Source organism: Pseudophryne corroboree, chromosome 5, assembly GCF_028390025.1.
Source record: "Pseudophryne corroboree isolate aPseCor3 chromosome 5, aPseCor3.hap2, whole genome shotgun sequence".
Classification (NCBI taxonomy): Eukaryota; Metazoa; Chordata; class Amphibia; order Anura; family Myobatrachidae; genus Pseudophryne; species Pseudophryne corroboree.
In genome coordinates this window covers 402299395-402319013 of record NC_086448.1, presented here as the reverse complement: position 1 = coordinate 402319013, position 19619 = coordinate 402299395, and the positions used below count along the sequence as shown (strand labels likewise).

The window sequence follows — 19619 nt, the reverse complement described above, 5'->3', positions numbered from 1 at the left end:
AGAAAAAAAAACAATATTTTACTAATGTTATTTTTTTTTTAGATAAAATCGTTTTCGATAAGCTTTAAATATATGACCTTGACATAATTCAATTATAAAAAAACAACAACAATTTATGAGCGTTTTTTTGGGGGGGGGAAATCCCCAGTTAAGTGGTTAAGAACATAGGATTTTAATTACCTACCGGTAAATCCTTTTCTCATAGTCCATAGGGGATACTGGGAATCCATTCAGTACCATGGGGTATTGACAGGTCCACCAAGAGCCATGGGCACTTCAAGAAATTGATAGTGTGCGCTGGCTCCTCCCTCCACAACCCCCCCACCCCCCAACCAGCCCCAGTCCAGGAAACTGTACCCAAGGAGACGGACATATTTTGAGAGAAAGATAGATAAGGAAAGGGGTGAGATTACGAACCAGCACACACAGAACAAGAAAAAAGCCATGCCAACCAAACTTGAAACAGGAACAGCAACAGCTGAACAAACCAGAATAATTAACCAAGTAACAGTGCAGGAAGAACGAAGCACCGTGCGGGCACCCAGTATCCCCTAAAGACTACGAAAAAAAGATTTACCGGTAGGTAATTAAAATCCTATTTTCTCTTACATCCTAGGGGATACTGGGAATCAATTTAGTACCATGGGGAAGTACCAAAGCTCCCAAACCGGGTGGGAGAGTGCTGAGGTTCCTGCCAAACTGATTCACCAAACTGAAGTACCTCAGAGGTCAAAGTATCAAACTTGTAAAACTTAGCGAACGTGTTCGAACCTGACCAAGTAGCTGCTCAGCAGAGCTGTAAAGCCAAGACACCCCAGGCAGCCGCCCAAGAAGAAGACACTGGCCCAGTAGAGTGGACCTGAACAGATTTTGGAACCGGCAAGCCTGCCGTGGAATAAGCATGCTAGATAGTGAGCCTGATCCAGCGTGCAATGGACTGATTTGAAGCAGGACACCCAATTTTATTGGGATCATTGAGAACAAACAAAGAGTCCGATTTCCTGTGAGGAGCTGTTCTCTTTACATACACCTTCAAAGCCCTACAACATCCAAAGACTTTGAAGTAGCAGAGGTGTCCGTAACAACCAAAACAGTGTGACGGTTTTCCACGAAAGGTACTTTACGTCAACCTCCTGTAACGGTACAAACCAGTCCGATTGGAGGAACTGCAGCAACAAATTGAGATCCCTAGGTGCTGTGGGAGGCACAAAAGGGAGGTTGGATGTGCAGAACACATTTCAAGAACGTCTGGACCTCAGGGAGAGAAGCCAATTGTTTCTGAAAGAAAACATACAAGGCCGAAATCTGGACTTTTATGGAGCCTAGATGTAGGCCCACATCCACTCCTGACTGCACAAAAAACAGGAAATGTCACAGATGTACTTCCACCGCAGAATATTGTCTGCTCTCACACCAAGAGACATATTTCCTCTAGATACGTTGGTAATGTTTACACGTTACCCCTTCCTGGTTCGGATCATAGTTGGGATGACCTTGTCAGGAATCCCTCTCCTGGCTAGAATCAGCTGTTCAACTTCTATGCCATTAAATGTAGCTGCTGTAAGTCTTGTTAGCCGAACAGGCCCTATTGCAGAAGATCCTCGCAAAGAGGTAGAGGCCACGGATCTCCAAGAAGCATCTTGAGAAGATCCGCATACCAAGCCCTTCGTGGCCAGTCCAGAGCAATGAGGATTGCTTGAACCTTCTTCTTTTTTATTCATTTTAGAATTCTTGGGATCAGAGGAAGTGGAGGAAACTCGTACAACATCTGGTAAACCCACGGAGTTGTCAGAGCGTCTACCGCCACTGCTTGTGGGTCCCTCGACCTGGAACAATAAAGCTTGAGCTTCTTGTTGAGTTGAGAGGCCATCATGTTGATATGTGGATATCCCCACCAACGTGTCAACCACCGGAACACCTCCAGGTGAAGGCCCCACTCCCCCAGGTGCAGGTCGTGTCTGCTGAGGAAGTCTGCTTCCCAGTTGTCAACTCTCGGAATGAAGACCGCCGACAATGCCACGGCATGTTTTTCTGCCCAGAGGAGAATTCTTGACACCTCTGTCATTGCTGCTCTGCTTTTTGTTCCGCCCTGTCGGTTTATATACGTTACCGCCATCACATTGTCCGACTGGACTTGAATGGGCTGATTCTGAAGTAGAGATGAGTCCTGCAGAAGGGCGGTGTAGATAGCCCTGAGTTCCAGGATGTTTATTGGAAGGACTAAATCCTGACTTGACCATCTTCCCTGAAACTGCACCCCCTGGGTGACTGCTCCCTAACCTCTGAGGCTTGCATCTATGGTTAGCAGAATCTAATTCTGAATCCCGAACCTCCGACACTCGATGAGGTGAGAAGTCTGTAGCCACCACAGAAGGGAGATCCTGGCTCTTGGTGACAGATGGATCCTCTGGTGCATGTGAAGATGCAATCCAGACCATTTGTCCAAAAGTTCTAGTTGGAAGGACCTCGCATGAAACCTTCCGTACTGAAGCGTCACGTAAGAGGCCGCCATTTTCCCCAGAAGGTGAATGCACAGATGCACCAAGATCCGGGTTGGCTTCAGTACAGCCCGAACCATCGACTGGATTACTATAGCCTTTTCCAAGGGAAGGAACACTCTCTGAGACACTGTGTCCAGTATCATTCCCAGGAAAGAAAGTCTCTGTCTCGGTTCCAGGTGAGATTTTGGTAGGTTCAGAATCCACCTGTGATCCATGAGTAGTCTGGTTGAGAGGCCAATGCTGTCCAGCAACTGCTCCCTGGATGGTGCCTTTATCAGAAGATCGTCCAGGTTCGGAATTATGTGCACTCCGTGTTTGTGGAGTAGAAGCATCATCTCTGCCATCACTTTGGTGAACACTCTCGGTGCCGTGGAGAGACCAAATGGCAGGGCCTGCAACTGGTAGTGACAGTCCTGTAGTGCAAATCGTAGATCAGCCTGATGAGGCGGCCAAATCTGAATGTGACAGTACGCATCTTTGATATACAGAGACACTAGGAATTCCCCCTCCTCCAGACCTGAAATCACCACTCTCAGAGACCCCATCTTGAATTTGAACACTCGCAAGTATGGGTTCAACGACTTGAGGTTCAGAATCAGCCTCACCGAACCGTCCGGTTTCGATTCTACAAACAAGTTGGAATAGTACCCCTTGTTTTACAGATGAGGTAGAACTGGAGCAATGACCTGATTTGAAGAATCTGTGAGGTGGGAGCTCCTGGAACTCCAGTCTGTTGCCCTGGGAAATAAGATGTATGACCCAGGGAACTGGCACGATGTTGTCCAGATATGACTGAACAATTTTAGCCGGGCTCCCACCTGCCAGTCTTCCAGGCATCACGGTCCACCATCATGCTGAAGATTTTGAGGAAGCAGAGCTTGAGCCCTGTTCCTGTGAACCGGCAGTTGCTAGTTTGCGTGGTTTACCTCTAGCACCTCTGGTGGTGGTAGAAGAACCCCTGGGCTTGCCCCTAAACTTGGCACTCCGAAAGGACTGTAAATTGGGTCCTGAGTAGGCCTTCCTTGCTGGGGGAGCTGCAGAAGGAAGGTATGTGGACTTACCCGCAGTAGCTTTGGAGATCCATTTGTCTAGTTCATCTCCAAATAAGGCCTCACCTGTGAAAGGTAGGCCTTCCACGTCTTTACTGGAGTCTGCATCTGCTGTCCATTGGCATAGCCATAGACCCCTGCATGCAGACACTGCCATAGCTGTAGTGCGTGCATTAAGCAAGCTTATTTCTTTTATGGATTCCACCATAAAGTTAGCAGAGTCCTGTATATGTTGCAGGAGCAAAACAATCTCCCCTTGAGGTAAGTTATCTAACCCCTCAATTAGGTTACCCGACCATTTAGCAATGGTTCGCGTAATTCACTGACATGCTATAGTGGGTCTCTGGGCCACCCCCGCAGCTGTATATAAAGATTTGAGCGTAGTCTCAATCTTGCGGTCAGGGAGGCTGCACCCGGGACAGGCAATACAATTTTCCGTGAGAGCCTGGATACTGATGCATCCACTATTGCTGGATTTTCCCATTTTTTCCTATCCTCAGTAGGAAAAGGAAAGGATAAAGGGGGTCATTCCGAGTTGTTCGCTCTGTAAATTTCTTCGCATCGCAGCGATTTTCCGCTTAGTGCGCATGCGCAATGTCCGCACTGCGACTGTGCCAAGTAAATTTGCTATGCAGTTAGGAATTTTACTCACGTTTTTTTCTTCGTTCTGGTGATCGTAATGTGATTGACAGGAAGTGGGTGTTTCTGGGCGGAAACTGCCCGTTTTATGGGAGTGTGCGAAAAAACGCTACCGTTTCTGGGAAAAACGCGGGAGTGGCTGGAGAAACGGAGGAGTGTCTGGGCGAACGCTGGGCGTGTTTGTGACGTCAAACCAGGAACGACAAGCACTGAACTGATCGCAGATGCCGAGTAAGTCTCGAGTTACTCAGAAACTGCACAGAGATGTCTTATCGCAATATTGCGAATCTTTCGTTCGCAATTTTAATAAGCTAAGATTCACTCCCAGTAGGCGGCGGCTTAGCGTGTGCAAAGCTGCTAAAAGCAGCTTGCGAGCGAACAACTCGGAATAACCCCCAATAACCGTTTAGGGATTTGAAATTTCCTATCAGGATTAACCCATGGTTCTTCAAACAGGGTATTTAATTCCTTTGACACAGGAAAAGTGGCTGAGGATTTTTTTTTTTTATATTAAAATAAGATTCCTCACTCTCCTCTGTCACCTTATCAGGGATATTCAGAACTTCTCTGATAGCTTCTATAAGAGCCTCTATTCCCTGCAACAGAGAACCCTCCCCCACCTCTGAGTCCACCTCACCCTCCTCCATGTCTGACCCTTCATCATCCGAGTCAGACTTCAGGATATGGGCCAAAGTGCATTTTTGCCGACAAACGGCAGGGAACTGAGATGCAGGTATGGGTACTGAGTCTCTTTTCATAAACTCAATCATAGATTGTCTTAAGTATTGCGTCTCTTTCTCATTCCGAGATAACTTTGTAGAGATTGTGGAAATCATTCCCCTAATGGAGTCCAGCCTTGCTGGTTCTGACCCACTAGCCTGGAAAGGGACACTACATTAAGTACACACTAGTGAACCCCCTGGGGAAGAGGAACACTGAGCTTTACATGACACACACTATTTGCCTGACATACTGTAACAGTGACAGCACACACAGACAGGAAAAGGTTAAACGCACAATTAACCTACAAAGAGCCCTTCCAGGGAGACACAGAGGGAGTATGGAACCAGCACATGGCCCCCTTAACGCTAATGCCAAGCTTAGTAGGATCGCAGACTAAGTTCCTAGATTAGGGACTAAGGGGGACATTTACTAAGCAGTGATAAGAGCAGAGAAGTGAGCCAGTGGAGAAGTTGCCCCATCAACCAATCAGCAGCTCTGTATTATTTTATAGTATGCAAATTATAGATGTTACTTCAGTGCTGATTGGTTGCCATGGGCACTTCTCCACTGGCTCACTTCTCCACTCTTATCACTGCTTAGTAAATGTCCCCCTTAGTACACTAACAATCGCTCCCCCACTGCTATGACCCCCTGGTACCGCTCAAGTAATCTGGAGTCTCTCCAGAGGAGCTGCGCGTCCCTGTCAGCTGCAGAGGGAAAATGGTGCTGGTGAGCTGCTGGATCCGCTCATACTTAAGCCCCGCCCCTTCAGTTGTGCACGGTCTTCCCGCACTTTTTTATACTGGCTGTATGTGTCTTCTGCATAAGATGGAGACAGACTCCTTTTTTGGCGTTGTTGCCAGTCTGGATACTCTGTGCGCTGTTCAGTGTCTGTGTCCGTACACAATGGGAGACGTAGTCCGCCCCATTTAGAAGCCATGCGTCTCTGTACTCTCATGCTGCCATAATGGCCAGTGACCCGCTAACTGGGACGCCGGCTTAGTATTCACCACTCTTCATTCTTCTGGCTCTGTTAGGGGTGGTGGCGTGCTGTGGGAATGTACGCTCGCCGTGGTGGGGCTTGTGAATAGTTCCCTAAGGAGCTAGTGTCCTGTCAGCGGGGAACGGGACCATTAACCCTGTGAGAGGTTGGGCCCTCCCCCTCCCTAAGTCCCACAAAGCAGGCAGTCTGGTGCCATCCAGTTCTGCCTGAAAATAACAAACATAGAATAAATGCAGAAAACTCTTCAGCAGCTTCCAGAGACGTGACCGGCTCCTCCGGGCACATTTTCTAAACTGGGTCTGGTGGGGGGCATGGAGGAAGGAGCCCATGGCTCCTGGTGGACCCGTCTATACCCCATGGTACTAAATGGATTCCCAGTATCCCCTAGGACGTAAGAGAAATGAAGATCTTGACAACACGATCAGGCTTCAAAAAAATGTAATCATATAACTATTTTTCTGATTGCAATTGGTGGAGTTATAAAGGGAACCCATTCACATCTCTCTCAGCAACAGTATTACATTTCTAATTTGAATAATTCTGAAATCTCAAAATTATAGATAGAGCAAAATTAAATTATATTGTGATTCGATGTCTAATGTACTTTTTTGCCTTATTATCTTTTTCTTATGTGCTAAACTCTTCTTTCTACAATCACTGGTTCAACACAGAGCGCCATGCATGAAAATTAGTAGAGGGTTGCGAAAATACAGCACATCATAGAATGACAAGAGTGCTCAGTGAGTAGAACTGATGTGTGCTTCCTAACATAAATCTGTATCCTGTTAATATAAACCTCACAGGGCATGGCACAAATTTTAGCTATGCAAGAGGTACAGTATTCTTTGACACAGAGAAAGATTGAGCTTTGAAGTGTGGTATTTAGAAACCGACTCAAGTTTTGACTTTATTTTAACTCTTACACTGAATGCCTTTAGTTCTTCTATGTAGGTCAAATGCACTTTTGCAACATTTCAACATTTACAAATAATATCAAGTAGTTTGATGTACCATTCATCTAAGATTAACATAAATCATTAAGGTTTAAAGCTGATGTGTGATGTACACACATACCAGAAAAAATGGTCCATATAATTCCCACTTGCACTATATGAATTCTAATGGTCTAGTTTTAAAACCACTGAATGCAATTCTTACCAACTGTAGATATTATATATGTGCTGTAATATTGATTAAGACCTGTCACAACCAAAAGCATCAAAAGCAATGTTTTTGCACATATTTGGGGTGATGTAAAGCGCATAATGGGATATACTGTATGCCTGTTTGTGTAGTATAAAATAAACACATTTCAAAAAAGGACAATTCAGAATTGCATGGAAGTTGGCCACACTTAGGGGTATATGCAATTGCGGTCGAATTTCGGCTGGAATTCGCCATTTTTTAAATTCGACACAATTCGACAGTCAGACACCCTCCCGCCGGGACCCGAATTCGAAATATTCAATAAAAACCGGATTTGACAGTCCCGCTGTCGAAAAACGAACCAATTGACGATAGTGTGCGTCCTGGATTCGACTTCATGGACGTCACAAAAGTGTTTAAAAAATCAAGAAAAAAAATGCGTGGGGTCCCCCCTCCTAAGCATAACCAGCCTCGGGCTCTTTGAGCCGGTCCTGGTTGTAAAAATACGGGGGGGAAATTGATCCCCAATATTTTTAAAAACCAGCACCGGGCTCTGCGTCCGGTCCTGGTGCAAAAAATACGGGGGACAAAAGACGTAGGGGTCCCCCGTATTTTTCACACCAGCACCGGGCTCCACTAGCTGGAGAGATGATGCCACAGCCGGGGGACACTTTTATACCGGTCCCTGCAGCCGTGGCATTAAATCCCCAACTAGTCACCCCTGGGCGGGGTACCCTGGAGGAGTGGGGACCCCTTAAATCAAGGGGTCCCCCCCTCCAGCCACCCAAGGGCCAAGGGTGAAGCCAGAGGCTGTCCCCCCCCATCCAAGGGCGGCGGATGGGAGGCTGATAGCCAAGTGACAAAATAAAGAATATTGTTTTTTGTAGCAGAACTACAAGTCCCAGCAAGCCTGCCCCGCAAGCTGGTACTTTGAGAACCACAAGTACCAGCATGCGGGGGGGAAACGGGCCTGCTGGTACCTGTAGTTCTACTGCAAAAAATACCCAAATAAAAACAGTACACACACACCGTGATAGTAAAACTTTATTACATACATGCACATCGACACACACATACTTACCTATGTTGATACGAAGTGTCGGTCCCCTTCTCCACGTAGAATCCACGGGGTACCTGTAAATAAAATTATACTCACAAAAATCCAGTGTAGATCTGTCCTCTTCTTGTTTGTAATCCACATACTTGGCAAAATAATAAAACGCAAAATCTGATTGTCCAGCCGGATTTCGACAGCAATTACATATACCCCTTAATCCCACATTACATGCATGGAGAGAAATGCAAACATTTGCCCATAAGCAGGGCTGTATGCATATATGCATTCACACTGCTCCTATAAATATATTTGGTTGCATAGCCATCATCATACAGTATCCAGATGGCATGCCGGCATTACTTAGGTCAACAGTCAAGGTCTGCATGGCGAGCAAAGCCATGGTGAGGCAAGCCACGCAAGGGGACGTGGTGCACTAATTGGGGTTACAAAAGAACTACACAAAAAACATTTACAAATTCAATGTTAACCTTTTTATGTGTCAACCTTTTTAATGTATCAACCTTTTCCCCATGCCGTCTGTCCATGTCGTCCAACAGTGGTCGACCATAACTAGGTCGAACCTTTGAACCATAACCCATCATACTTATTGCAGACTTGCACCAGTCATATTCTTGGTGAAAGACATTTGTTGAAAAACAGACGGATCTCTGCATAGCCTGCAATTCTTTCTGCAAACCCTTGCTAAACTTTCCCTACATGTGAATGTCCCGGTTACCATCCAGTTCCACAACTTCAGCTGTAAGTAGAGATACAGCTAAGTTTCGCTTGACTCTGGAGCATGCACAATGTGAAAGGGTATGGGTCGTTGGGTCAACTCAACTTAGGTAAACTGAAGGTTGACATGCATTAGGTCGACAGGGCAAAATGTCAACATGGTCATTAGGTCAACATGTATTAGGTCGACAGGTCAAAAGGTCGACATGGGTTTTTGGACTTTTTTGGGTGTCATTTTCTTCGTAAAGTGACGGGGAACCCCAATTAGTGCACCATGTCCCCTCTCATGGCTCGCTTCACTCGCCATGCTTCAGGCAAGGTGCCTCGCTTCACTGCCGCTGCGCTCGGCACAGGTTAACGTTCCCAATTGTAGTCCACGTGGATCATCAAGTATGAAAAAGTCCAAAAAATTAAAAAGAAAAAAAAGTGAAAAACTCATGTCGACCTTTTGACCTGTCAACCTAGTACATATTGACCTAATTACCATGTCGACCTATTGACCATGACGACCTAATGCATTTCGACCATCAGTGGTCGACCTAATGACTGTCGACCTAAGCTGTGCCGACCTAACGACTGTATCCCATGTGAAAACAGGCAAAATCCATACACATACTATACCAGACTGCATCAGCCCAAAGTGAATCAAATCATGTTCAGTTGTGAATGCTCTAGGGTAGTGGTTACCAAACTTTTTTGAATCATGGCGCCCTTGAGTACCAGATTATTTTTCACGGCGCCCCTATGCCAAACAATTCCTATTGATAAAGTCAGAAAAATATTAACTTAAGTAAATTGTTGAAGATATTAGAATCATTGTATCTAAAGGAAGTTCATTTTAGAACTGTTTATAGGGCTTACATAGCTACCGTCCAACTTAAAAATATGGTGGGATCTGAAATGGGGTGTGTATTAAATGTGGTAAATGCCAAATGTATTCACTGTATGTTGTCCTGTCCTAAAATTCGCAGATTCTGGAATCAAATTCTAGTGTTCATTTATAATATTTTCAAAGTCCGACAGACATTGACGTGTTTGTTTGCTAACTTTATAAACTGGAATATAGAGGATGGTATGAAATCTATTCTTCCTGTAATAACGGTTTTGGTAACTGTTGCAAAAAAACCTAATCTTAATCCACTGGACTAAGGGGGTCATTCTGACCCGATCGCTCGCTGCAGTTCATTGTAGCGCAGCGATCAGGTCAGAACTGTGCATGCACTGCGGCACTGGCGCATGGCTGACAGCCGACGGCTGTTGTTGCCTAGCGATCGCCTCCGCCTGATTGACAGGCAGAGGCAGTCACTGTGTGGGAGGGGGCGTCACGGCGGAGTTTGGCTGCCATTTTGTGGGTGCGGCGCGGCCAACGCAGGTATGGCCGGACCATGCGGCGGGCGGGCCACAGCAGCTGCGTGACGTTACACGCAGCCGCTATGACCCGGGCAGTGATGAATAACTCCCGGCCAGCCGCAGGAGCTGTGCTGGCTGGGAGTTACTTTTCAAGTACAAAAGTATCGCTGCTGTGCGATGCTTTTGTACTTGTGGGGGTGGGGGTGGGGGGTGGCCTGACATGCGGGGCGAACTAGACCTGTGCTGGGCATCCCCCCGCATGTCAGTGTAAGTGATTGTAGCTGTGCTAAATTTAGCACAGCTACGATCAGTTCGGAATGACCTTCTAAATCCTCCCCTACAATTTCTGAGTTAAAAAATAGGCTATTACTACTTTTATATTTTGATATAAGATCCTTGTCCTCAGGGATGGAGGCAATTCTAAGTAAAATTCAAAGTAAATAGGACAAATACATTCATTCCTTAGACCAATGTTCAAGGGATAATACTGTACAGTATTTTTATAAATATAGGAGATGTTGAATGGATCCACCATGTTAACATTAGTTCTGTATCTCTTCCGCTCACAAACAGCAGCTGATTTCATGAGTCAATACTTTAAGTTAAATTTGCAGAAATCCAAAGTACGATAATATGTTTGTAAGATTAAATATATAGTTATGTATATACAATGCACATGACGCAGATCTATAATTATGCATACCCTACTCCCCCCAAAATCTGTTGGTGATGTGAGTCTTTGTCGTAATTATATATCTAACTGAAGGTTATGAACAATGGCCCTCATTCCGAGTTGATCGGTCGCAAGGCGAATTTAGCAGAGTTACACACGCTAAGCCTACGCCTACTGGGAGTGTATCTTAGCTTCTTAAAATTGCGACCGATGTATTCGCAATATTGCGATTACAAACTACTTAGCAGTTTCAGAGTAGCTTCAGACTTACTCGGCATCTGCGATCAGTTCAGTGCTTGTCGTTCCTGGTTTGACGTCACAAACACACCCAGCGTTCGCTCAGACACTCCCCCGTTTCTCAAGCCACTCCTGCGTTTTTTCCGGAAACGGTAGTGTTTTTCCCCACACGCCCATAAAACGGGCAGTTTCCGCCCAGTAACACCCATTTCCTGTCAATCACATTACGATCGCCGGAGCGATGAAAAAGCCGTGAGTAAAAATACTATCTTCATTGTTAAATTACTTGGCGCAGTCGCAGTGCGAATATTGCGCATGCGTACTAAGCGGATTTTCATTGCGATGCGATGAAAAATACCGAGCGAACGACTCGGAATGAGGGCCAATGAGATTTTTTCTTTCACGCCTCAAGTTTCATGAGGAGAGCTCAACGTTACTGGTCACTTTAGGCTAATATGCTGTAATACAAGCTAATCTTTTTTATTCATATTAAGAAATCTAATTTACCAAGCAAAGCTGTCACAGCCACAGTTTTCTTTCTTGTTATCAAGTCCCTTGTTTTGTTGTGATAAAGATGTAATACATGATGGATCCTGTGAAGATTTCATATTTTTGGACTCTCTGGCCCAAAACTTTGCTTTAATCGGTATCCTCATTCACATAGGGGTCTATTTACAGAGCCTTAGATGGAGATAAAGTGGACGGAGATAAAGTACCAGCCAATCAGCTCCCAGCTGACATTTTTCAAAACCAGCCTGAGACATGGCAGTTAGGAGCTGATTGTCTGGTACTTTATCTGGGTTGGGTATGCATGACCGGCGGTCAGCATACCTCTGCCAGGATCCCAGTGGCAGAATGCCGCCGTGGTGGGTGAGCACAACAAGCTTGCGGGCTTGCTGCGCTCACCACGCTGCGGGCTCGGTGGTGACCACAGGTTCTATTCCCACTCTATGGGTGTCGTGGACACCCACGAGTGGACACAGTCCCTGCTAGTCGGCATGACAACTGTTGGGATTGTCAGGGGGTGGGGTGTAGGGGGAGGTGTTGTAACCAGCTATCTCTTGATCACCGGTTGCATAACTACATCTCTTTTATCTCCATCTAGTTTATCTCCTTTCAAGGCTTAGTAAATAGACCCCTGATTCTCTTAGGCCTCACCTTCTGTGTATGGCTGTAACCTAGTGTAATATAATATAACCTTGCAGTATATTAGTTTTACATGCTTTGTTCTGTTTCCTTTGCTTTGTATGAATACCCTTAATTGAAAATGTCAATAAAATGTTTCAGCAAATTAAGTAAATTGTGTTTATATATCATCCTTAGGGTCAGTTATGTAGTGACGCGCAGTATTTGCTTCTGTCTGTCCTCATATTTTATGATCGGAAGCCACCAACACTGCTTTTGTCTATTACATTGACCGTAAATACATACCCTTCAACTGTACCTTTTTGGAAGGTACAGTACCTTTTTTCTATGGTCTGTACCGATTTTTGTCTCTCCAAACTTCCATTGAAAATATAGGAAAAGGGACATGGCCACACCCCCTTTACCCATGGCCACTCCCCCCTTTTAGATTTGTACCGAATTTTGTGTGTAAAATGTTAGAGGGTATGTAAATAATTATAATTTCTTCCTGGACCACCAACCCAGGACACTCCTGCAAGGCCCTGAGACACCCCCGGGTGCTGCGTCACACAGTTTGAGAACCACTACTCTAGGGAATTCTATCAGGAGCAAAGGAGCCAGAATGGCCGCAGTAGCAGGATAAGGGGGAGGGGCGCCAGGCAGCCCGCAGGACAGCCACGGGAATCCCAGGAGGAGGGGGGGGGTGGCCAACAGGCAGGCTTACGTCCCCCCTCCCCCCACTCCTTTGTTCGGTACCTGGCCGGTCCGGCCAACCAGGGGTTAGCAGGGCTGTTTGTAGAGGAGGGAGCAGCCAGTGTTAAAAGCAGGCTGCGGGGGCGGGGGGGGGGGGGGGGGAGAGGGTCCTTTGACTCCACATGCAGACAAGATGCCCACCCGCCCAGCTCGGTGAATGGTAAAGGTAAGTAGGAGGCTGGCCGGCCAGTAGCCAAGAAGAGTCCGGTCATTGGTAATTGTTAAAATTTCACGGGTGTTGCATTACATGTTTATTTGTAAAAAAAAATAAAAATAAGAAAAATAAAATAAAAAATATATAACTTTTTACATGAATAATAAAAATCAAATATCAGAGATGAATAAAGAGATCCTTTTTGCTGACAATGGGGGTGATTCCGAGTTGTTCACTCGCTAGCTGTTTTTAGCAGCATTGCACACGCTAAGCCGCCGCCCTCTGGGAGTGTATCTTAGCTTAGCAGAAGTGCGAACGAAAGATTAGCAGAATTGCGAATAGAAATTTCTTTGCAGTTTCTGAGTAGCTCCAGACTTACTCAGCCATTGCGACCAGCTCAGTCCTTTTCGTTCCTGGTTTGACGTCACAAACACACCCAGCGTTTGCCCAACCACTCCCCCATTTCTCCAGCCACTCCTGCGTTTTGCAACTCGAATGCCTGCGTTTTTCCGCACACTCCCATAAAACGGACAGTTTCCGCCCAGAAACACCCACTTCCAGTCAATCACACTTCGATCAGCACAGCGATGAAAAAGCTTTGTTATGCCGTGAGTAAAATACCTAACTTTTGTGTAAAATAACTAAGCGCATGCGCTCTGCGAACCTTGCGCATGCGCAGTAAGCGGCTAATCGCAGTATAGCGAAAATCTGCAACGAGCGAACAACTCGGAATGACCCCCCTATGTTCTGTACTTTTATTCCTTGTGCAGTGTGATGTCAAGTGTAATTGTTGTCACAGCATGTGTGCGGGGAGGGAGCGGTGCACAAGGCATGGAAGTAGGGGTTTGTCAGAATGCCTCGCATAGCCACCAATAGGTGGCCGCACGCCTGGTTCCAGCAATTATATGCAGGGCCATACGGGTTGCGCGCCAGGTGAGGGTGCTGTGCGGATGGTAGCTGGAACCAAAATAGTAGGGGCGTGGGTGCGTTCCCCCAAGGTGGGGACTTGCACGCCCCAGGAGGTACCAAAATTGTAGGGGGCATGGCCGCGTACCCCCAAGGTGGAGACGGGCACGCCCCAGGTGGTACAACGTTGGAAGAGCCTTTGCGCACCGCTTCCCTTTTCTTACCCTGCAATTGGTTTGGTTGCGATTTATGTGAGTAATAAATAAAGCTGTGACCGATTTCAATTGCCCAAAGTAAAGTGGTCTCGTCTCAGTTATTTGATTGGTCAAGTTGGGGTGCCGGTAAGTCAGCCTCTCCATCCTTACTGCTGTGCTGAACGGACAAGTACTGTGTGACATTATAACAGGCTCAGTCATTGCTGCAATTTCCGTGTTATAGAGTCCCCAATCAGTTGATTATAGTCTAGTGCTAGTAGCAACTTTTTGTGGTGAATCTCACCCTGTTCCCCTCCCCTCCCTCTTTCCTGATATTGCCACAGTCATCTTACTATAAGCTATGAGCACTGCTACCTGAAACCTTTTTTTAGGGGGGGTGGGGGGGGGGGGTTACTTTTTAAATAATTTGGAATTATCAAGATAAGATCTTAGACATAGGTGAAAGAGGCTTCTCTAGGAGGACTGTGTGAGAAATGTCAGCTGATGTGGACACCCCTAAATGTTTCTGAATAATGTGTGACGGTTCTAATTCTAAATGTCTTACTGCCTCTTCAGCTAACTTTACTTTTGATTTTGATTTTATTTACCACTCTAAAATGAAATGATTTTACATATCCTTGCCTAAGCCATCTATGCTCCTGGGCATCTGCCTTAGCAGATGACGCTGACAGACTTGCATTGTCAATGTCATGACTAGTGGCAGCATCTTCAGCACTAGTAGTAGCCTCCATTTCTATCAGCCCAAAGTGAGGTTGACCTTCACTGGCAGCGTCGCACAAATGAGTCAGAAATATATATAATAATAGAGATGTGCTGCTGGCACTTTTCGTGTTTTGTGTTTTGGTTTTGGTTCTAATTCCACTTTCGTGTTTTGGTTTTGGCTTGGTTTTGCCAAAACCACCCTTTTGTGTTTTGGTTTTGGATCTGGATGATTTTTGAAAAAAATATAAAAAAGCCAAAAATCACAGAATTTGGGGGTAATTTTGATCCTACGGTATTATTAACCTCAATAACATTAATTTCCACTCATTTTCAGTCTATTCTGAACACCTCACCCCTCACAATATTGTTTTTAGGCCAAAAGGTTGCACCGAGGTTGCTGGATGACTAAGCTAAGCGACACAAGTGGACAACACAAACACCTGTCCCATCTAGGAGTGGCACTGCAGTGTCAGAAAGGAGAAAGGAGTGCAGATATAGAAAAAGGCCCGAAACAGCATATGATGCAAAGAAGAAAAATAAGTGCACTGAGGTTGCTGTATTACTAAACCAAGCGACACAAGTGTGCGGCACAAACACCTGGCCCATCTAGGAGTGGCACTGCAGTGTCAGACAGGATGGCACTTTTCAAAAACAAGGCCCCAAACAGCACCTTATTGCAAAGATGTAGAAGAGGTGCAATGAGGTAGCTGTATGACTAAGCCAAGCGATACAAACAATTGGCCCATCTAGGAGTGGCACTGCAGTGGCAGACAGGAGTGCAGATATAAAAAAAAAGGCCCCAAACAGCACCTCATGCAAAGATGTAGAAGAGGTGCAATGAGGAAGCTGTATGACTAAGCCAAGCAACACAAACAATTCCCACTGGAATTATACAACAATATCACTGGAATTATATGGCAGTACCACTGGACATATACCGCAGTATCACTGGAATTATATGGCAGTACCACTGGACATATACGGAAGTGTCAGACAGGATGGCACTTTAAAATAAAAACACCCAAACAGCACATGATGCAAAGAAGAAAAAGAGGTGCAAGATGGAATTGTCCTTGGGCCCTACAACCCACCCTTATGTTGTATAAACAGGACATGCACACTTTAACAAACCAATCATTTCAGCGACAGGGTCTGCCACACGGCTGTGGCTGAAATGACTGGTTTGTTTGGGCCCCCATCAAAGAAGCAATCAATCCCTACTTGCACAAACTGGCTCTACAGAGGCAAGATGTTGACCTCATCCTCCGATTCCTCACCCCTTTCACTGTGTACATTCTCCTCCTCACAGAGTATTAATTCGTCCCCACTGGAATCCACCATCACAGGTCCCTGTGTACTTTGCGGAGACAATTGCTGTTCAAGGTCTTCCGGGAGGAATTTCTAATTCATTTTGATGAACATCATCTTCTCCACATTTTGTGGAAGTAACCTCCTGCGCCGATCGCTGACAAGGTTACCGGCTGCACTAAACACTCTTCCGGAGTACACACTGGAGGGAGGGCAACTTAGGTAAAATAAAGCCAGTTTATGCAAGGACATCCAAATTAGAGATGAGCGCCGGAAATTTTTCGGGTTTTGTGTTTTGGTTTTGGGTTCGGTTCCGCGGCCGTGTTTTGGGTTCGACCGCGTTTTGGCAAAACCTCACCGAATTTTTTTTGTCGGATTCGGGTGTGTTTTGGATTCGGGTGTTTTTTTCAAAAAACCCTAAAAAACAGCTTAAATCATAGAATTTGGGGGTAATTTTGATCCCAAAGTATTATTAACCTCAAAAAACATAATTTACACTCATTTTCAGCCTATTCTGAACACATCACACCTCACAATATTATTTTTAGTCCTAAAATTTGCACCGAGGTCGCTGTGTGAGTAAGATAAGCGACCCTAGTGGCCGACACAAACACCGGGCCCATCTAGGAGTGGCACTGCAGTGTCACGCAGGATGTCCCTTCCAAAAAACCCTCCCCAAACAGCACATGACGCAAAGAAAAAAAGAGGCGCAATGAGGTAGCTGACTGTGTGAGAAAGATAAGCGACCCTAGTGGCCGACACAAACACCGGGCCCATCTAGGAGTGGCACTGCAGTGTCACGCAGGATGTCCCTTCCAAAAAACCCTCCCCAAACAGCACATGACGCAAAGAAAAAAAGAGGCGCAATGAGGTAGCTGTGTGAGAAAGATAAGCGACCCTAGTGGCCGACACAAACACCGGGCCCATCTAGGAGTGGCACTGCAGTGTCACGCAGGATGTCCCTTCCAAAAAACCCTCCCCAAACAGCACATGACGCAAAGAAAAAAAGAGGCGCAATGAGGTAGCTGTGTGAGTAAGATTAGCGACCCTAGTGGCCGACACAAACACCGGGCCCATCTAGGAGTGGCACTGCAGTGTCACGCAGGATGGCCCTTCCAAAAAACCCTCCCCAAACAGCACATGACGCAAAGAAAAAAAGAGGCGCAATGAGGTAGCTGACTGTGTGAGTAAGATTAGCGACCCTAGTGGCCGACACAAACACCGGGCACATCTAGGAGTGGCACTGCAGTGTCACGCAGGATGTCCCTTCCAAAAAACCCTCCCCAAACAGCACATGACGCAAAGAAAAAAAGAGGCGCAATGAGGTAGCTGTGTGAGTAAGATTAGCGACCCTAGTGGCCGACACAAACACCGGGCCCATCTAGGAGTGGCACTGCAGTGTCACGCAGGATGTCCCTTCCAAAAAACCCTCCCCAATCAGCACATGATGCAAAGAAAAAGAAAAGAAAAAAGAGGTGCAAGATGGAATTATCCTTGGGCCCTCCCACCCACCCTTATGTTGTATAAACAAAACAGGACATGCACACTTTAACCAACCCATCATTTCAGTGACAGGGTCTGCCACACGACTGTGACTGATATGACGGGTTGGTTTGGACCCCCCCCAAAAAAGAAGCAATTAATCTCTCCTTGCACAAACTGGCTCTACAGAGGCAAGATGTCCACCTCATCTTCACCCTCCGATATATCACCGTGTACATCCCCCTCCTCACAGATTATCAATTCGTCCCCACTGGAATCCACCATCTCAGCTCCCTGTGTACTTTGTGGAGGCAATTGCTGCTGGTCAATGTCTCCGCGGAGGAATTGATTATAATTCATTTTAATGAACATCATCTTCTCCACATTTTCTGGATGTAACCTCGTACGCCGATTGCTGACAAGGTGAGCGGCGGCACTAAACACTCTTTCGGAGTACACACTTGTGGGAGGGCAACTTAGGTAGAATAAAGCCAGTTTGTGCAAGGGCCTCCAAATTGCCTCTTTTTCCTGCCAGTATAAGTACGGACTGTGTGACGTGCCTACTTGGATGCGGTCACTCATATAATCCTCCACCATTCTATCAATGTTGAGAGAATCATATGCAGTGACAGTAGACGACATGTCCGTAATCGTTGTCAGGTCCTTCAGTCCGGACCAGATGTCAGCATCAGCAGTCGCTCCAGACTGCCCTGCATCACCGCCAGCGGGTGGGCTCGGAATTCTGAGCCTTTTCCTCGCACCCCCAGTTGCGGGAGAATGTGAAGGAGGAGATGTTGACAGGTCGCGTTCCGCTTGACTTGACAATTTTGTCACCAGCAGGTCTTTCAACCCCAGCAGACCTGTGTCTGCCGGAAAGAGAGATCCAAGGTAGGCTTTAAATCTAGGATCGAGCACGGTGGCCAAAATGTAGTGCTCTGATTTCAACAGATTGACCACCCGTGAATCCTTGTTAAGCGAATTAAGGGCTGCATCCACAAGTCCCACATGCCTAGCGGAATCGCTCCGTGTTAGCTCCTTCTTCAATGCCTCCAGCTTCTTCTGCAAAAGCCTGATGAGGGGAATGACCTGACTCAGGCTGGCAGTGTCTGAACTGACTTCACGTGTGGCAAGTTCAAAGGGCATCAGAACCTTGCACAACGTTGAAATCATTCTCCACTGCACTTGAGACAGGTGCATTCCATCTCCTATATCGTGCTCAATTGTATAGGCTTGAATGGCCTTTTGCTGCTCCTCCAACCTCTGAAGCATATAGAGGGTTGAATTCCACCTCGTTACCACTTCTTGCTTCAGATGATGGCAGGGCAGGTTCAGTAGTTTTTGGTGGTGCTCCAGTCTTCTGTACGTGGTGCCTGTACGCCGAAAGTGTCCCGCAATTTTTCTGGCCACCGACAGCATCTCTTGCACGCCCCTGTCGTTTTTTAAAAAATTCTGCACCACCAAATTCAAGGTATGTGCAAAACATGGGACGTGCTGGAATTTGCCCATATTTAATGCACACACAATATTGCTGGCGTTGTCCGATGCCACAAATCCACAGGAGAGTCCAATTGGGGTAAGCCATTCCGCGATGATCTTCCTCAGTTGCCGTAAGAGGTTTTCAGCTGTGTGCGTATTCTGGAAAGCAGTGATACAAAGCGTAGCCTGCCTAGGAAAGAGTTGGCGTTTGCGAGATGCTGCTACTGGTGCCGCCGCTGCTGTTCTTGCGGCGGGAGTCCATACATCTACCCAGTGGGCTGTCACAGTCATATAGTCCTGACCCTGCCCTGCTCCACTTGTCCACATGTCCGTGGTTAAGTGGACATTGGGTACAACTGCATTTTTTAGGACACTGGTGAGTCTT

General features: G+C 46.3%; 1 protein-coding gene across 10 annotated transcripts in view; it reads right to left on the bottom strand.

Annotated features, from left to right (window-relative positions):
- LOC134927784 (poly(rC)-binding protein 3-like) overlaps positions 1 to 19619 on the bottom strand; it is a 2026162-nt gene that overhangs the window by 1582695 nt on the left and 423848 nt on the right. The window lies entirely within an intron of this gene.